At 34.5% G+C, this 15,796-nt stretch overlaps 1 protein-coding gene across 4 annotated transcripts in view; it reads left to right on the plus strand.

Moving 5' to 3' along the window:
* The window catches only part of LOC132905365 (ras-related protein Rab-37), a 176,959-nt gene that overhangs the window by 150,811 nt on the left and 10,352 nt on the right, over nt 1-15,796 (plus strand). The window lies entirely within an intron of this gene.

Consider the following 15,796-nt stretch of genomic DNA (forward strand, 5'->3'; position numbering starts at 1 on the left):
GTCGAATTAGCATAATGTAACGGAATCCCTGAATATTCATCGAGCAACGACTTGCCTGGATTTCGCGACACGATACGCTACATGAAACTCGGATCATGTCTTTTCAACGCTATTTTATTCTACTTTTCGTTGGTGCACGATAATTTAAATACATAAATGTTTGTAGCAAGGTTTGTATCGTTCGAGTTACCTAAGCTTCAACATTTTAAAATGCAATCTTGAATATCGCACAGAACAATTGAACTTGCGTATCATGAGACGTCATTATAAAAGGATGAGAGAATATCGTGTACTTTAGATGCAACAAGAGAAAATACCGAAGAATAATCGAAGAAAGTAACGATTAGATCCTTTCTTTCCCCTTGCGTTAATCACCTGTCAGTTCTACTGTTAGAGAATAAATCAATTCATAAGACAGGGAAACTAATTGAAAATCGAAGTCTCCGATAAAAAAATCTCTTAAAATTTTAATTAAAATGTACATTGTATCAAAATATTGTCTGCTTTAACAATTATATTTTGAACCTAACGGGTTGTGCTCGTGTTTATCTACTTTGTATTAAAATATTTCTCCTTAATTATAAATTAGTATTAAAATCAACAAAAGTGAGGATATATTGCAACTAAATAGAAGTCTAATCAAGCAAGAAAATGTCGCGTGTAAGTATCTATTCGTTCGAGTGAATGCAAAACCGACACCAAGTATTCGCGATAACAACGTTCCGTTCGCCTCGCGAGCGATTTACATTCGCGCGATCTCGCGATTAAAACGGGGAATTCGTGGAATTTAATCGGTCGATATTCACCAGCAAATGGTCGCGTTATCGTTGAAAATATGCAGCTACGAGTCGCTACTGTTTCACGGACGAAGATAATCTCGCGAGGTAAAGAATATAAAACGAGTGAGGAAACGAGCGAAGAGATCGAGGAATCGCAAAAAAAGTATCCAACCAGTCCTCGTGAACCGACTCCAAATGTGGCCTTACGATCGAGCCGACCTAATGGACGTATTAATAATGATTTATGGCGACGATTATGTCGCTCCAGTCGCCCATTGAATATCCTGCTGGGATTTCTAGTGACTTAATTGGGAAACACGTTTTTCGAATGAAGTCCAGTATTTCGGTTTCTCTACCTCTTCCTTGAAGATTTGTTAAGATTTTGGTGCGAAGTGCTAGATTATTACATTGTGGTCGTTTATTAATAAATTTACTGCTCTTTAGTGCATTTTTGACTGATCGAAATAAATAAAAGTATGTAATATACGATGTATAGAGGCGTACAAGAGTTTCCTGACAAATATATTTCTTACTTTGTATTTCAAAAGCAGCATTTAAGTAATATTATACAATTATATAAGAGTTCTTGTGTTTTACACTGTTTTTGTTTATTATACTCTTTAGCCCAGTATTATTTAAAATTCTTTTAAACATCAGCTTTCAAATATAAAATTAAATATTTATCGTGAAACCGGGAAATTTTACACGTCGCTATAACTTAATGTTTTCCAATTATATCTATTCTTTGTGGAAATATATTTCTACTGGATAATTATATTATTATGTAATTGCAGATATATTTATATCATCATTAATTATAAATTTCTATAATCACTGTCTGAATTTTTAGAGATTGAAAATGTACAATGGCAATAAGAAAAATGACTCTTCGATATACCGAGTTAAAGAGCGATTTTAATTGCTTTGCTAATGCTCGATAAAGTGCAATTTTGAGAAGATCGAAAAGGTTCATGAATTATGCAAGTTTTCAAGACGAAATTTCAGTCGAATGGATTATTTTTATGTGAATATTCATGGCGGAGTTTCATTTTAAATGTGCATATTTATCTGAATATCGAGGTGAAAGGGTTTCCATGTTCGAAATTAATTCGTTGTTTGTTGTTATGTTCAAAGAGGGAAAAATAGAAGATATGCTCTGATCCGATCATAAGTTGAGTTTTAGTACGATCCGATAGTTTTCATTATTTAAACTTGTCCGATCGGTGTATTACGAGCGAAATTCATGATCATGCATGAAATCAACTTTAGTTGAAACATATTTCAAGTATTAAATTAACAACATAATATGTAGAAATTTTGTTATACGTAAAATCCAGTTTTAAGAAACATCGACCACCATCTATCTAGGAATTTTCATAAAAAAGAAATGAAAAGAAAATTTTCAATTTTCGTCCATATTCATTCAAATGTCTATTCAGGGTTACACAGAATTATAGAAATGTAATTTAAAAATTACATCTCATTGTTCCTTTGTATTCGTTTTATTAAGAAGAATAATAAATAGCACTGTTTGTAAAATAGATTGTATATACAAAATAATGTAATAATTATGTATTTCTATAAATATGCTAATGTTGAACGCACATTATACGACACAGTAAATGTTATACCTGTATCTGTTACGACAACGTTGTGCATCTAAGCGTTAAATTGTAAAATCATCAATTCTCTTTACCAAACGACACAGGTCAAGTGAGCTTTCTAAACTGGAATCAAATGACAAACTTTCCATCTAGGAATACCCGACAATTCCACAAATTCCAAACAAGGATTTTCGACAACTTTGTATATTGTGAATACATTCTCTTGCATTTCAACGAAAAATCCAACTGTTTATTTGCTACTGTATGCGAGCAGAGTGATGTCGACGATATTTCATTCGAATGGGTAAAACGGACCGGTTCGGCTCCCATTTTACGTGGAAACAAACACGCGAATCGGTCAGCTTTCCACTTTTGTAACACGAGAAAGATTTCAAAAGTGAAAAAAACAAAATGCACTGTTGAAAAACGCTACGTTTCTAGTTGCTAAAAAAAATTACAGCGATATAAATCTGCAATCCAATTAATTTTCACCAACCAATTCTAGATGCATCAAAGCCACAGATCAACAAAAGTGGCCTTGTATTTTTCTCCTATGTAAACTCTTATTCGTGAAGTTTCACTCGCCATTTTGACGGAACAGAAGTACGAATGTTGGTCTGTTCGTAACAATTCCATTCATCGATCGAACGACAACGACATAAACATTTCGTAAGAATTTAATTTGTATCCGCTTGAAACTCGTGACCGTTCGTTAAAAAGCCGGATCGTTTTTAATTGTATTTGACACGATTGAACAAGCGATCCTTTGTCCTTACAATCCTCGTTTGTATCTTGTTCCAATAGTATGAATCCAACGCAAATTCTCTTACGTAAATCAACGTCAATTGCTAAAAGAATGTTAATATCCTTTGTCACAAAGCAGGTAATCCTAGCAGATCGAACATTACTCGTTTTAAAATGTTTACAGCCGTGGGATATAACCTGCCCCGTTTGAAATATCACCGACGTGTCCTCTCTCTGTAAACGCGTCGCTGCTTTCGCATTTCCCGATTTCCTCTTTAATAACGTTCCGGTAATACATCGGCCGTGAAAATTTCCCATCAAATTCAACGTTTAATACAGACGAATGTAACGCACCTACCCCGGTGCTCAAAGAAAATTTATAATAATTATTTCGCGCTCTAAATGGCATTTTCTTTCATTGAAAATTATTTTCTACTGGAAATATCGTTTACTGCGATTAATTCTTTAATTTTCCAATTCCCATACATACGCATAGTTGCCATTTATTTATTCTATAACTTCTAATAATTTATTCTATAAATAAGAAAATATATCCGCATATGGTCTATAGATTTTGATGGATTTTAGTGACCGTGGTTGTGATCCGCAATCTTCAAGTATGTGCGATAAAGAAAATTTTGTTATCACCGTAGTTTGTTGAAATTTAATCGATAGGTATACACTGATACTATTTTGGCAAAATGTAGATAGTTGAGAAATAACAAGAAGAAAATATTATTTAGAGAGATATTTATGTGCAAAAGATATTTATATTTTCGAGGTATATTAATGGCTAACATCGATCACGAAATGCAATTTCATCGGTACCGAAACGCTGATGGATCGGTTGATAAATTGATAAAATAACACGTTGAAAACTAATCTCGGGGTTACTATAACGCATCGATTATTGCGTTTTCGAATTTGTTGGTGATCAGTATTTCTGCGTGTGATTAAAATCACTGAGGCAAAGTTCGTTATATCAAAAGCGCGAAATTCTGTCGCGCTTAATTATGAATTTGCATAAATTATATTTCAGATACTACTTTAACTGTTGATGAAATATCTTTTCGATTCTAATAACGACGATTACTGAAGTCTTAGGTGTAGTTCGGAATTGTTATTACCACAATATATTTTAAAATAATAATCTTCAATCTTTTTAGCTTCAAGCGGCCTTAAAAAATCTCAGACGTGAACGTTAAGGTAACGCGAAAGTAATGATAACTCTTAAAGCAAACTGTTCGTACAGAAGGATTAATTGTCCGTAATTTCTCGTCGTACGCTTTCTCCTGCATAAGAAGCTTTGGTTAATTATATACGGAAGACGTAAAAAAAGGAGAGCTACATAATTGAACGATGCGTCAGTATACGGTGGCGATACGCGAGTGAACCAGTGGAAATTTAATCAAACGCTGCTCCCAATATCAATACGCAATGAAAAAAGCATAATAAAAGATGACGGAAATCAATGAAAGCGGAAGCCGTGTTTACTTCGATTAATTTCGCTGCCTTTTTAATTCGATGGAATACGCGCAGCTTCGACGGAAATGAAAACTTTGCTCCGCTATGAGTATCAATGTAAAAGTAATCGAAATAAAATACTAATTACTTTCCCAGCATGTCGTTATCAATCATTTGTAATAGATACTTCGAACGATGAAAAATTGCTGTTGCTTTTAATTTCTTTCTTTCTGTTCTTGCGATTTGTTTAATTAAATGACAATCTATGTTTTTATTAATCGCTTTATTAAACTTTATTAAACTATGTTTAATTAATTAATAAAAGCACTTAGTGCTTTAAGATTTCAAGAAGTGTTAAGTAAGCAGCTCAGTTAGTGTTCTAATATAAGAACGATGTTTATTTAATGTCCAATTAAAATTGTTATAACGATGATATATTGATTCTTATTTCAATTTCTCACATTTTACACTCGTGGTTTATTTAATTAAATAAGCATTTGTATTTCTATTATTTAATTTTAGTATATTTGCTGTCTGTACTTTGTAATTTTAGCTTTTAAAAATAGAGCGCCCCAAGTTGTTGTTTAAATGATCAATCAAAATTATTACAATAACTATTTATCGTGTTATTACATGTATTATAATGTTGTAACATTATAATATAATATAATTGCATTATTATTTTATGTAGTGTATACTAATTGCGTCGCGTCGTAAGCCTCAAAGTCGTAAGAGAGGAATTTTCCTTTGTGAGAGCCTCACAGTGCCATCTGATAGTGCTTGAATTAACTAATCGAGTTATTCTCTGCTCTCTATATATGTACACTGTTACTAAATATAACTCAAATATGATATAGTTAGTATATCAAATACGACAAATTGATACGAAAATATATAATAAACAAATATTACAATATTTTATTGATATTTAAAGAACAGAAGAAGCAATTTCGTCTAAGTGAATGTTAGTGAAGTGGTTATCGTCTCAGACGTTGAAATTACTTGGAAGCTATATGATATGGGTTCGAATCCCGTTAACGTCAATGGCGTTTTTTATGGTAAACAAAATTTGTGTTATGTTAACAAAGTTGAAGTTCCGTTTATTGTTCACGCGGTGATGATATTCAACAGTTTACTATTGAGTCTTTGTTCGATCGAACCTCGGAATTTCTGGGGATCTCGAGCAGGGACAGTGAGTTTGTAAACGAAGTCATAGTTACTCTGAGTGTGAACATTCTTTTTCCATATTTTCATAAAATCTTTATCGAATCCAACATCGAGCTGTATTTGGCTTTTCATTCTATTCCCCGCTTCCATTCGCAAATATTATTTATGACAAAACACACTCCTTCGCGTTCGAGCTTAAGTTGATGAAATTGGTTATGAAAAATAGCCAAATTATGAAATTTTCATTGTAATATTTCATTGATCACGAACCAATTGGCATAAAATATTATGTGTAAGTTAAACCGCAAAGCTTCAATTTTATGAAATTTTATTAATAAAACGTAAATTTCATATTATGTTAGTTTACATAATATTGCTATAATCTTGGATGTAATTTTACAAAATTACTAATTAATTACTAATTAATAATCACGAACAAAAAAATTAAAACATTCGTCAAATTTGACATTATTTCTCCTCGATTATTTCTTTCACCATACTGATAATGTTTCGTACCATATACAATGCCTGTTTATGCAATATTTAACTTGTTATTTGAAATATCAGGGAACAGACGATGCGTCACTAAAATTCAAAACTCGTTATATGATTGAAGGAAAGGGGTGGTTACACACAATCCCGGAAATAGGTCGGTCCGCGGTCAGCCAGCAATCACCACGTTAATTACTATGTTAATTAGTGAACAGCATCAGAATGTTCTGTCAGTCAACGCCTCTTTGCTGACCTTACCAGGCTATTCCTTTCTCCTCTTCGAGCTACCAGGAAAACACATTAACCAGCCGTTTTCATCACGTCGTCGACAACCAATACGCTTATAATATCCAATAGCACGTTACCAAAAGGGCGTGATTAGTTTTCATAATGGCTGCTGGAACTTAACAAGCACTTTCTCATCTTCAACATCAAAAACATGAATCCGTAATATTTTGAGGGAGAAAGAAAAATGAGAAAGAAATGCGAGTGGAAAATTTTGAAAATCTCCTTCAGTTTTGACGAAAGAATTTACTCAACACGTACATAACGTCTTTGTAATTTGATAGATATTAGAATTTTAGAGAAATTAATTAAAATACGGCAAATAACTCGTTACCTCTCGAACAAATTTCACATACACTACCAGTTTAAAAGTACCGGGAGACTCGTTTATTTCTCATAGAATGTAATTTAATTACAATAACACAAATAATATCTAATTGATAAATAATATCTATATTCTGTTTATTATCTTTTTGTTCCATTCTTTATTATTTTATTATTACGATGTATTACTATTATGTACTAATTTGTCCAAAACCTTTTCCAAAATATAATTCACGAGATCATGGAAATGGATAGGTGCAGAATTAATATTATAAAACCTTCGTACAAATTATTTTACCGAAGCTCAGAAAATTTCTCTAACACTTGAACAGAGACATTAAACACATCGAACACAGGAAAAGTATAATTATTGTAACTCAATTTGCAAATTACAAATACAGAGAAACTGAAAATTAATTTCAGAGCAAACACACGCAACTAAATTATCGAAGCAGCGTACCGTAGAAGATATAATCTTTTATATTTTTGTTATCTTCCTGAAAACCATACATTGAAGAATGAAAAATATTTATCCATTCGCTCGTACCTTTTTAACTTTCGTGCACTGATCTTTAAATAGATCCCCCTTCAAAAGTCTTGGAAGAGTTATTATCGTAATTGCCTCGGAATTGAAGTAAATCATGAACGAACTGTTGCAACATTTTACTTCATTTGATACATTTTTGATAATCTTTATTTAATTTACTCTGTACGATAAAGAAAGTATACATTATTAATATATTAACAACTTTACTAAAAGATATATGTAATTTAAAATTCATAATTTGCATTAAATATCCTCTCTGTGTTAAAAATAGACGTCCTAAGATCCTTCAGCTGGATTATACATACTAATTATTAATTTTTACATTAATTTATACATTTGATAAAATTCATGCCGATATGAAAAAACTTCCAAAGTGTCGGAATACTTATGGACGGTAGTGTACGTCTGGAAAAAACAACCGACAACCCGTTCGAAAGTATGCCAGGCTTTATTAACCTCGTTAGGTTCGAAGCACGATGGTCGAATGATATTTCGTCGGCTAGCAGCCTGAAAACGCGGAATCAAAAGGAAGTAACAAGGGCGGAGTTCCTTTTGTGACAACAAGGTTACCTCTTCACCTTGCCTCCACTTCCTTCTTCCAATTTTCGTTTCGCAACTCTCACACTCTCCACGATTCCCTTCGCCTTAGTCTCTTTTTCTGGAGCGTGCCACAACTGTGGTTACGCTTCGAATGATCGACTGTAAATAGGAGGAAGAAAAAAGGAATTCGTTGCGTTCATACTTGGATTTATGGCTCCTTTTTTCAAAGCTCCTGGAATTTTTCTCTCCGTTGTGCCGCGAGCTCCGCAACTTTTTATCCAGCGTATTATTTCTCGTATTAACTCGGTTCTGACAGCTTCGCGTGAAACAAATTGCCTTGATACAGGTTTCAAAGTAACTTGAAACAAGGTGGAAGACAGTAACTCGGAAGAAGATATTTTTCTCTTACGGAGGACTGAAAATTAGCAGGATAATCGCTTGTAAATAGACTGCTTATCTTTACGCAAATTCGTGTTCTTGACAATTTAATTAAAAGAGTAAACCCTTGATAGAGAAGTGGATATCACGTACAAAGTATCGTAACAAGCACTAAACTCTGCATACTTTTCTACAGTGTTTCATACTACGAGCATTTCGTGCATCGTGCAATTTCGAATTTTCAAATTTCTCACAAACGCATAAAAATCCGCTGTCTACTTATAATAGTGTACAGTTTGAAGAATGGGTATCTTCGAATTTCTCACAGATGCATTCACGGTAATGCTAATTCCCTAACGTCTAATTTTTCGTTCCTATAGCTATTTATATTATTAGGTCGTCCGAAAAGTTTCTTTCGTTTTATGAGGAAATAATGGATGCACGACATTTTTCGTTTTATATTATTTTATCGAATTACGTATGATCGATTTTGTTCCATCAAAATAAAGATTACAACGTTCGGACAACCTAATATTTTGCGCCTCATGCGTTTTTGTATCTTCGAATTTTCCATAAATTCCACAGTCTGATCACGAACTTTTTCGAAATTACCACACGAGTTATTCGAGGGACAAGAACTGTTTTTTAATATGACAAATTGTGCGAATAGTGAATTCGCTAGTCTAAGTCTGACATTCGGAACAGTTCGAGTTACTTGATCCTTGATCTTCTATCCTACGCATGTAAGAAAAAATCGAGCCCGTGCAGCCGGATGTCTTTATGTAATCGGGACAAAAACCTCTTGCGCAGGTGAAAGAAGGACGTTCAACTCAACCGATTTTGGTTGAGCCGCGTAATCCTTTCGACTACGAGCGATTTACACGTTCTTTTCGGCACGTGCGCGTTCGTCTAGCAGATGTTAGATGGAAACGTTATTGGAAAATCAGAAATAATCGAATATAGAATAATCTTATACAGGTAAACAGAAAATTAATTTCATCCACGGAATATTCTTGTATAATTGTTTTCTATAGAAAGAAATTTACGCATTCATACAATTATCATTTAATTTTTATAACAATTAACGTATCAATTTATATTCTAGAAATTAAGTTTGCAATAACTTTGGAATATTTTACAAGTTTATTAGCATATCGAAGTTAATAAGTTAAAACCAAATAGATGGACTACCTACAATATGGATTATCAGATTATCTTTTAATTGAACATCACTCGATGGAAAATTAACGTTAGCTGAAATGTTACTCATAATTTAAATTCTCTCTCGTTTAAATATTCTTTATTTTAAATTTAAATTCATATGAATTTCATATATGTTTTTACCTACATAAATTAAACTTCGACCTGACTAACTGAAAATATTGTACTAATTAAATGACTAAACTTGACTTATTAAATACAAATATATTAAATCGGTTATCGCTGGAAACTATGTAAAACTACACATATCCGAAACATAGGGAAAAAATCGGAGCAATGAAACCTAATTGGAGCTGACCAAAAAATAGATTCCTCAATTCAAAAGAAACAAATCTTTTACTCCATCGCTAGGACGTGTGAAATTCAATGTATTTAATTTTTTAATTTATCATTTTGAACAACTAGCACGCAATTTCTCGTGATCATAAACGTCCAACAGCTGCGACATCGTCGTTAATAACGTCACGTGTGAGCTTCGTCACGAATTCGTCGAATTGATTAATAGCACACCAGCCGCATATCTGTAAGGATTCATCATGTTCTTTTAAGTGCAACACCGTGATACCTCTGTTTGTCGAATGTTCTAAGCGTCCGATGCGTCCGATGCATTAATTAATTACGCATCCCCGAATTAACGATCGATCGAACGTACGGGCCCGATCAATAATTAATCTCGCGTACAGGTGTGCGTGCTGGTATTCGACGTCTACGTCAGTTCAGATAGCTGCAGTAATAACAGACAATAAGACAATATAAAACGAATGGCATCGTCGAATGGCATTGCTATGTGTGTTATTTGAAAGATGAAATCTCATTTTCTTTCCGTTCTCTTCTTGTTTCCTGTCAATGTAATTTCAATCTTTCGAAATAGAATACGACGATTAGACGCAGTCTCTTCGAAATAAGAATGCACATTTCTGATTTTCTTTACTTTGGTTACGTTTGCTATGGAATGAATAAGAGACGAAGTCTGGTAGCGTTGCCATTTTCAAGATTTAAAATTACCTTTAAAAAATGAAACGATTTTTGAATTTGATAGTAATAGTTCGCATATCGAACTATCGAATATGGATTGGATGTTGCGCAACAAAGCTTATTTCAATTCGTTCTCTCTTCAAAATTAGCGATCATTCAACGATTTGCGAACGTCAGTGGAAATCAGAAGAAGAAAAATATTGTTAGGAAATTTAGAAAATAGACGAGGAGAACTTAGATCGATATTTTCTAACTTCGTTTTTTTCAAATTCGTCGCCTTTTTCACATTCATTTAGATCGTCTTTCAAATACATCTTCTCTAAGTTCTCCTCGTCTATTTTCTAAATTTCCTAACAATATTTTTCCTCGCATGGTTAGAATGTACAACCTTTCGCGTAAAATTTGGCGAACACTCGACGCTTAATGCTCGTCATATAAAAATCCGAAGTTTTCTAAAACTCCCTAAGACAAAAATATCTAAAACTGAATGTCGAATTATTCCATAAAACCGACGACAACTAGACTGAAGCTAAATAAGCACTAAGCTAAACAATTCGTTTAATTATTCGGCTTTAAGTATTAGTCGTACGGTGGCGGCGAAAAACCTACATTTTTCCCACGTCACGCAAAACCTTCGTTCGAAATATTACCGCACGCGAAGATCTCAGATGGCTTAGATAACAAGCACAGAGGAATCTGAACACACGATATTCCACGCAGCGTTCGTTTCGCCCAGGCATTTTAAAGGAGCGTCGCGCGTTCATGTAGAGCAGCCGTCAACGACACCGGAACGAAGGGTGAAAATAAAGCTGGCTTGGAGAAGAGAGAGGCTGAAACATCGGCAGTGACATGGAAAAAGGACTCCTTCGGAGGTAACCGATGCGAAAGAAGGAAATCGCTGGCGTGTGACGCGATGACGCAACGAGGACAGGTCATCCGTGTCTCGACAGAAGATAATGTCCGAGCGCAAAGCCAAGGGCGCTTGCACAATAGCCAGAATCCACGGAGAAACGAGACCGTGTTACCATCGATGGAAACGCCTATGAAACACGCTCTCCTTCCTCGACTTTATATTCCATTAAAACAACCGCCGTTCTTGAAATGATACAAACGTGGAACCGAAATCATCATTGTGAGAGAGAAGAGTCTCTTTAGATTTGTGTGCTACAAAAACGAGGGAAACGATTGAATCGTAATTCTGGATTTAATACGAAGCAATGGATCGTACCTGTCGTTTGTCAGTTTTTTATTACGATTATAGCAAAAATCTAGTTTGGTTTGTGTTCTATGAAAGCGGGGAAAAAGTGATCGAAGTCGTAAAACTTCTTGATTTAATGCAACAAGTTTGCAAATCGTACGTGAATTTCGCTAAGTTGATGTAATCGTTTATGACAATTGGGAAGACTCTTTGAGGCTGTGTTCTGCAAAATGAATAAATCGTAAAATTTCCTGATTTAATGTAAAAATTTCGGAGTTATTGTACGTATGAATTTGGTTAAATTGGTCTATTCATCCACGACGATTATAAGAAAAATCTTGATTGATTTGTGTCCTATGAAAACGATATGAAAACGGGGATTAAATCGTAAAATTACTCGATTCAGTGCAAAAATGTTGGAGTTGTATGTGGATCGTGTTCATCGTGATTTAAGTTGAAGTTGATCTCGTATGGGTGTAAGTCTGATACATTTAGAAGGATTGCAATGAAGACATAAAATTTGATAAAAACTTAAAGACACTATGTAATTGAAATGAAAATAGTAATTGTCGGTAATAAAAACTTAATTATTGGTAACAGTTGGTCGCTGATAGCGAAGACTTTTAATCAGAGAAAGTGTATTATCCAGATGAAATGCAGGTGTTAATGAATGATTAGTACTTGGCAACGTTTATTCAGGACACATTTTCATTAAAGAGATTGCGCGTCTTAATTGAATACCGCTGTATCTAGATTTTGCAATTAGCGAATTGCAACAACGAAATGGAGACCTTGGTAAATGGAAATGTCGAAAAAAGGATCGATGGATTTAAAAATAGAAGGAATCTAGATAAAAAGATCCAATAGAGGACCTTTCAAAAACTGTCGACATTCAAGTTGTCAAAAACCTTCAAAGCTATGCTAAGAATATCTCGAAAAATCAATTGAAAGATAACTCACAATAATAAAAAAAAAAAAAAAAACAATCAATATTCTTCGAACATGGAAAAGATATAAAAATGGCAAAATTTCACGGTGGATTTTACGCTCTTGGCAATTTCAATGACTCTTTGTATTTCCTTGATACAAGTTTAGTCGTTCGAAGTATTAGCGCTAATTTACTATTTTTATTAAATTTAACTATCGAAACGAAAGAATAGTATTAAACAGAAATAATTATATTACGAAAAATGAAATTATCTTGCAATTGTTCTTCTCATAGTATAATAGACCTGTCTATTGTAGCTTAATTACAAAATATTCTTGAAATTTTTATTTGATTAGGTGCTCGTGTAGTGGGATGCTTCTGCTACTTCCAACTCCTCAGGTCGTACAAAGTAAAGTGTAAAAGGAAAGGGCGCCACCAGTCGGGTAGAGTCCGCCGGCAACAGGGCCTGTTCCGTTGTAACCTCGAGGGTTTTTTTTGACGCTAGGTACGGCGTGGGTGGGCCCAAAGCGGTAGGCTGGACCAGCCAGCCTCGTATCTGCATCACGATTCGGTTTTTCTAAAGAAATCGCCCCGGGAACCCCCGACAGACTCGACTTCTAACTCGTTAATTCGATCGATCTCCATTTAATTTCAAATTTCCAACCAAATGGTTTTCTTTCTTAATCGCATTTTGTGCAATAAACGAGGGCAAACAAATAAATATAAGATTGTTATTTACTACAAGATAGATTTAGCTTACTCGCATTAGTTCCAATTCGAAGAACTAAAAACAAGATTAACTTCAACCTGTTACTGTGGCAATTATTTTCATCGATTAAGAGAAAGGAAAACTTGGGAAAGTTGAGCATAAGAGTCAAGAATGAAACTTGAAGCGGCTGCAGAGAAACAATAACGAACAATAATCGACGAAAAGCTACAACATCCTCCCTTTCGCAATTCTTTTTTCCCCAGCACCACCGGTAATCAATCTCTAACTACCGTGATTGGGTCGAGCCGAACATCAAACAGAAAAAGAGCGGCGTTCGAAGCGGTACAATTTCAACTTCCCTTTCAATCTTCCACGCCCAACGAAACGGGACGTAATAGGAACGCGTTTCAACAGCGTCGTTTCATGAACGCACGTCGAATAATATCAAGGGAGGGAACCAGCTTGTGGTAATTCGACGAAATCGTGGATATTCGATACGGAACTACTTTTAACATTGATACCATCAAGCTACTCAAAATGATCGAGTTACGATTTTTAGTGGGAGTGGGAAACGAGAAATTTTACTGCCAGTTCGTTAAATTATTTCGATGTATCGTGAATTTTATTGAATATTTGTGAGAAATATTATTCTTTAGTTAATGAATAATATTATAAAAACATATTTCCTGATCTATGCAAGGCATAAAGCACTAACATTTAAGACTATACAGTTCTACCGATGACAAATATAATAGATCTATCATTTAGTTAATTAATAATTTATTACAGTATGCGAAACTACAGTACTGTGATCAAAGGGTTAAGATGGTAACACGACGGATACAAAATTAGCCAAAGCATTCAGCCATTCACTTTGGCAACGATTAGTTACTAGGAAAATCCAATAATACAACTATCCAATAAAATAATGCAATAAAATAACGAACGCAATGAGACTGAGAATCAACTTAAGTACCAAGTAGATTTGTCAAAATCTAATTTAATTCGCGATCGTTTCTTCCCAGCGCCAATATTTGCGTCGATTATCCACGCAACTAACCGTAGCCCAATTAGCCATCAAAACAAAACACCCAAAAGTCGGAATTTACTCTGCTAAATATTAAGGAGGGGTCGTTAAATTTGAACGATATAACGATGGGGGTCGATGTTTCGCGGATTAATTGAAACACCCGGTCGCTGTTTATGTAAGCGGACGCGTAACGCGCGAGCACTGAAATCAACATAGGTGTCGACCCGTTATATAATCCATCGCGTAACAAGCCAAGTAATTACGAAGCTTTCAAGTTGCCGCGAATTATGCCCGTCCGTCGTTCCATGTACGCGTTGTTGATGGAACCAGCCCGTTTTCCCGGGTTTATCGATTATCCGGCCTCGAACGAGGAACAATGATCCTCCGACACGCGATGCCAACCTTCATTTTCCCGTTGCTTCAATCGTGGCACGTCTTCAACGTTGAAAAGTTATATGATAGACACTAGCGGACAGCTTTAATGAATATATTATGATGCATGTTACAGGAAATATTTTGCAATTTTATTAATATTGATACGAGAGACGAGCATTATGATCATGTTGGTGATGTTTGAAACAAATCGGAAAATTACTATAATACAATATAAATATTATTCCACGGGGATTACAAGAATATTTAAACAGTGGATTTAGTATAAATAAAGCAAAATTTGTTGGTTTTTTTAAAGTAAATTTAACCAGTTGGTGTATCGATACATATGGCAGTGTAGATTTTGCATCTGTGAAATGCTTGTTGCAAATGTTATCCGTTTATTCGATATTCATGGTGAAAAGCGTGTTTCGAATATTCTGCTATCTGTATACATAGATTGATTGCTGCTTGTTCTGTTGAGTTCTGGCCAGATTACAAGATCCTGGTAATTCGTGCGATTGTAGATACATTTATTAGGTTGCAAGCTTTCAATAGGATATTGATTAGCAAACCATGCAGAATATCTGTTTACAATGTAATCTGACATCTTCTACTGTGTGTGCAACGCTGTACTGTGCTGTTTCGAAACTTCAAACGTAAAGCCTCTTCATTACATATGACAATATAGGTATAGCAAATGTAGGCAATGGGATTGATATACCCAATCCGAAACATTACACAAGCATCGTCATAAACTACTTTATTCATATTCGCTTCATGTAATCTATTAAATCAAACCGTTGAAACTTCTCTTCTCGACCGATGTACAATATAAAAGTCATTCTCCCGAAATCTTCTTTAAAAAGCAGACACAGCAATAGTATTCATCCCCTAATTTATAATTATATCCATAACCAGAGACGTTAAATGAACGAATCCCTGAAGTTGAACCTGAACTAAACCTTACTGAGCCAAACCTTCCAAACTTTCTTTCTTGAGTCATATCTGAAAGTTATACTTTCTGAATTGCTCCATG

The sequence above is a fragment of the Bombus pascuorum genome, chromosome 3 (genome assembly GCF_905332965.1).
Source record: "Bombus pascuorum chromosome 3, iyBomPasc1.1, whole genome shotgun sequence".
NCBI classification, from domain to species: domain Eukaryota; kingdom Metazoa; phylum Arthropoda; class Insecta; order Hymenoptera; family Apidae; genus Bombus; species Bombus pascuorum.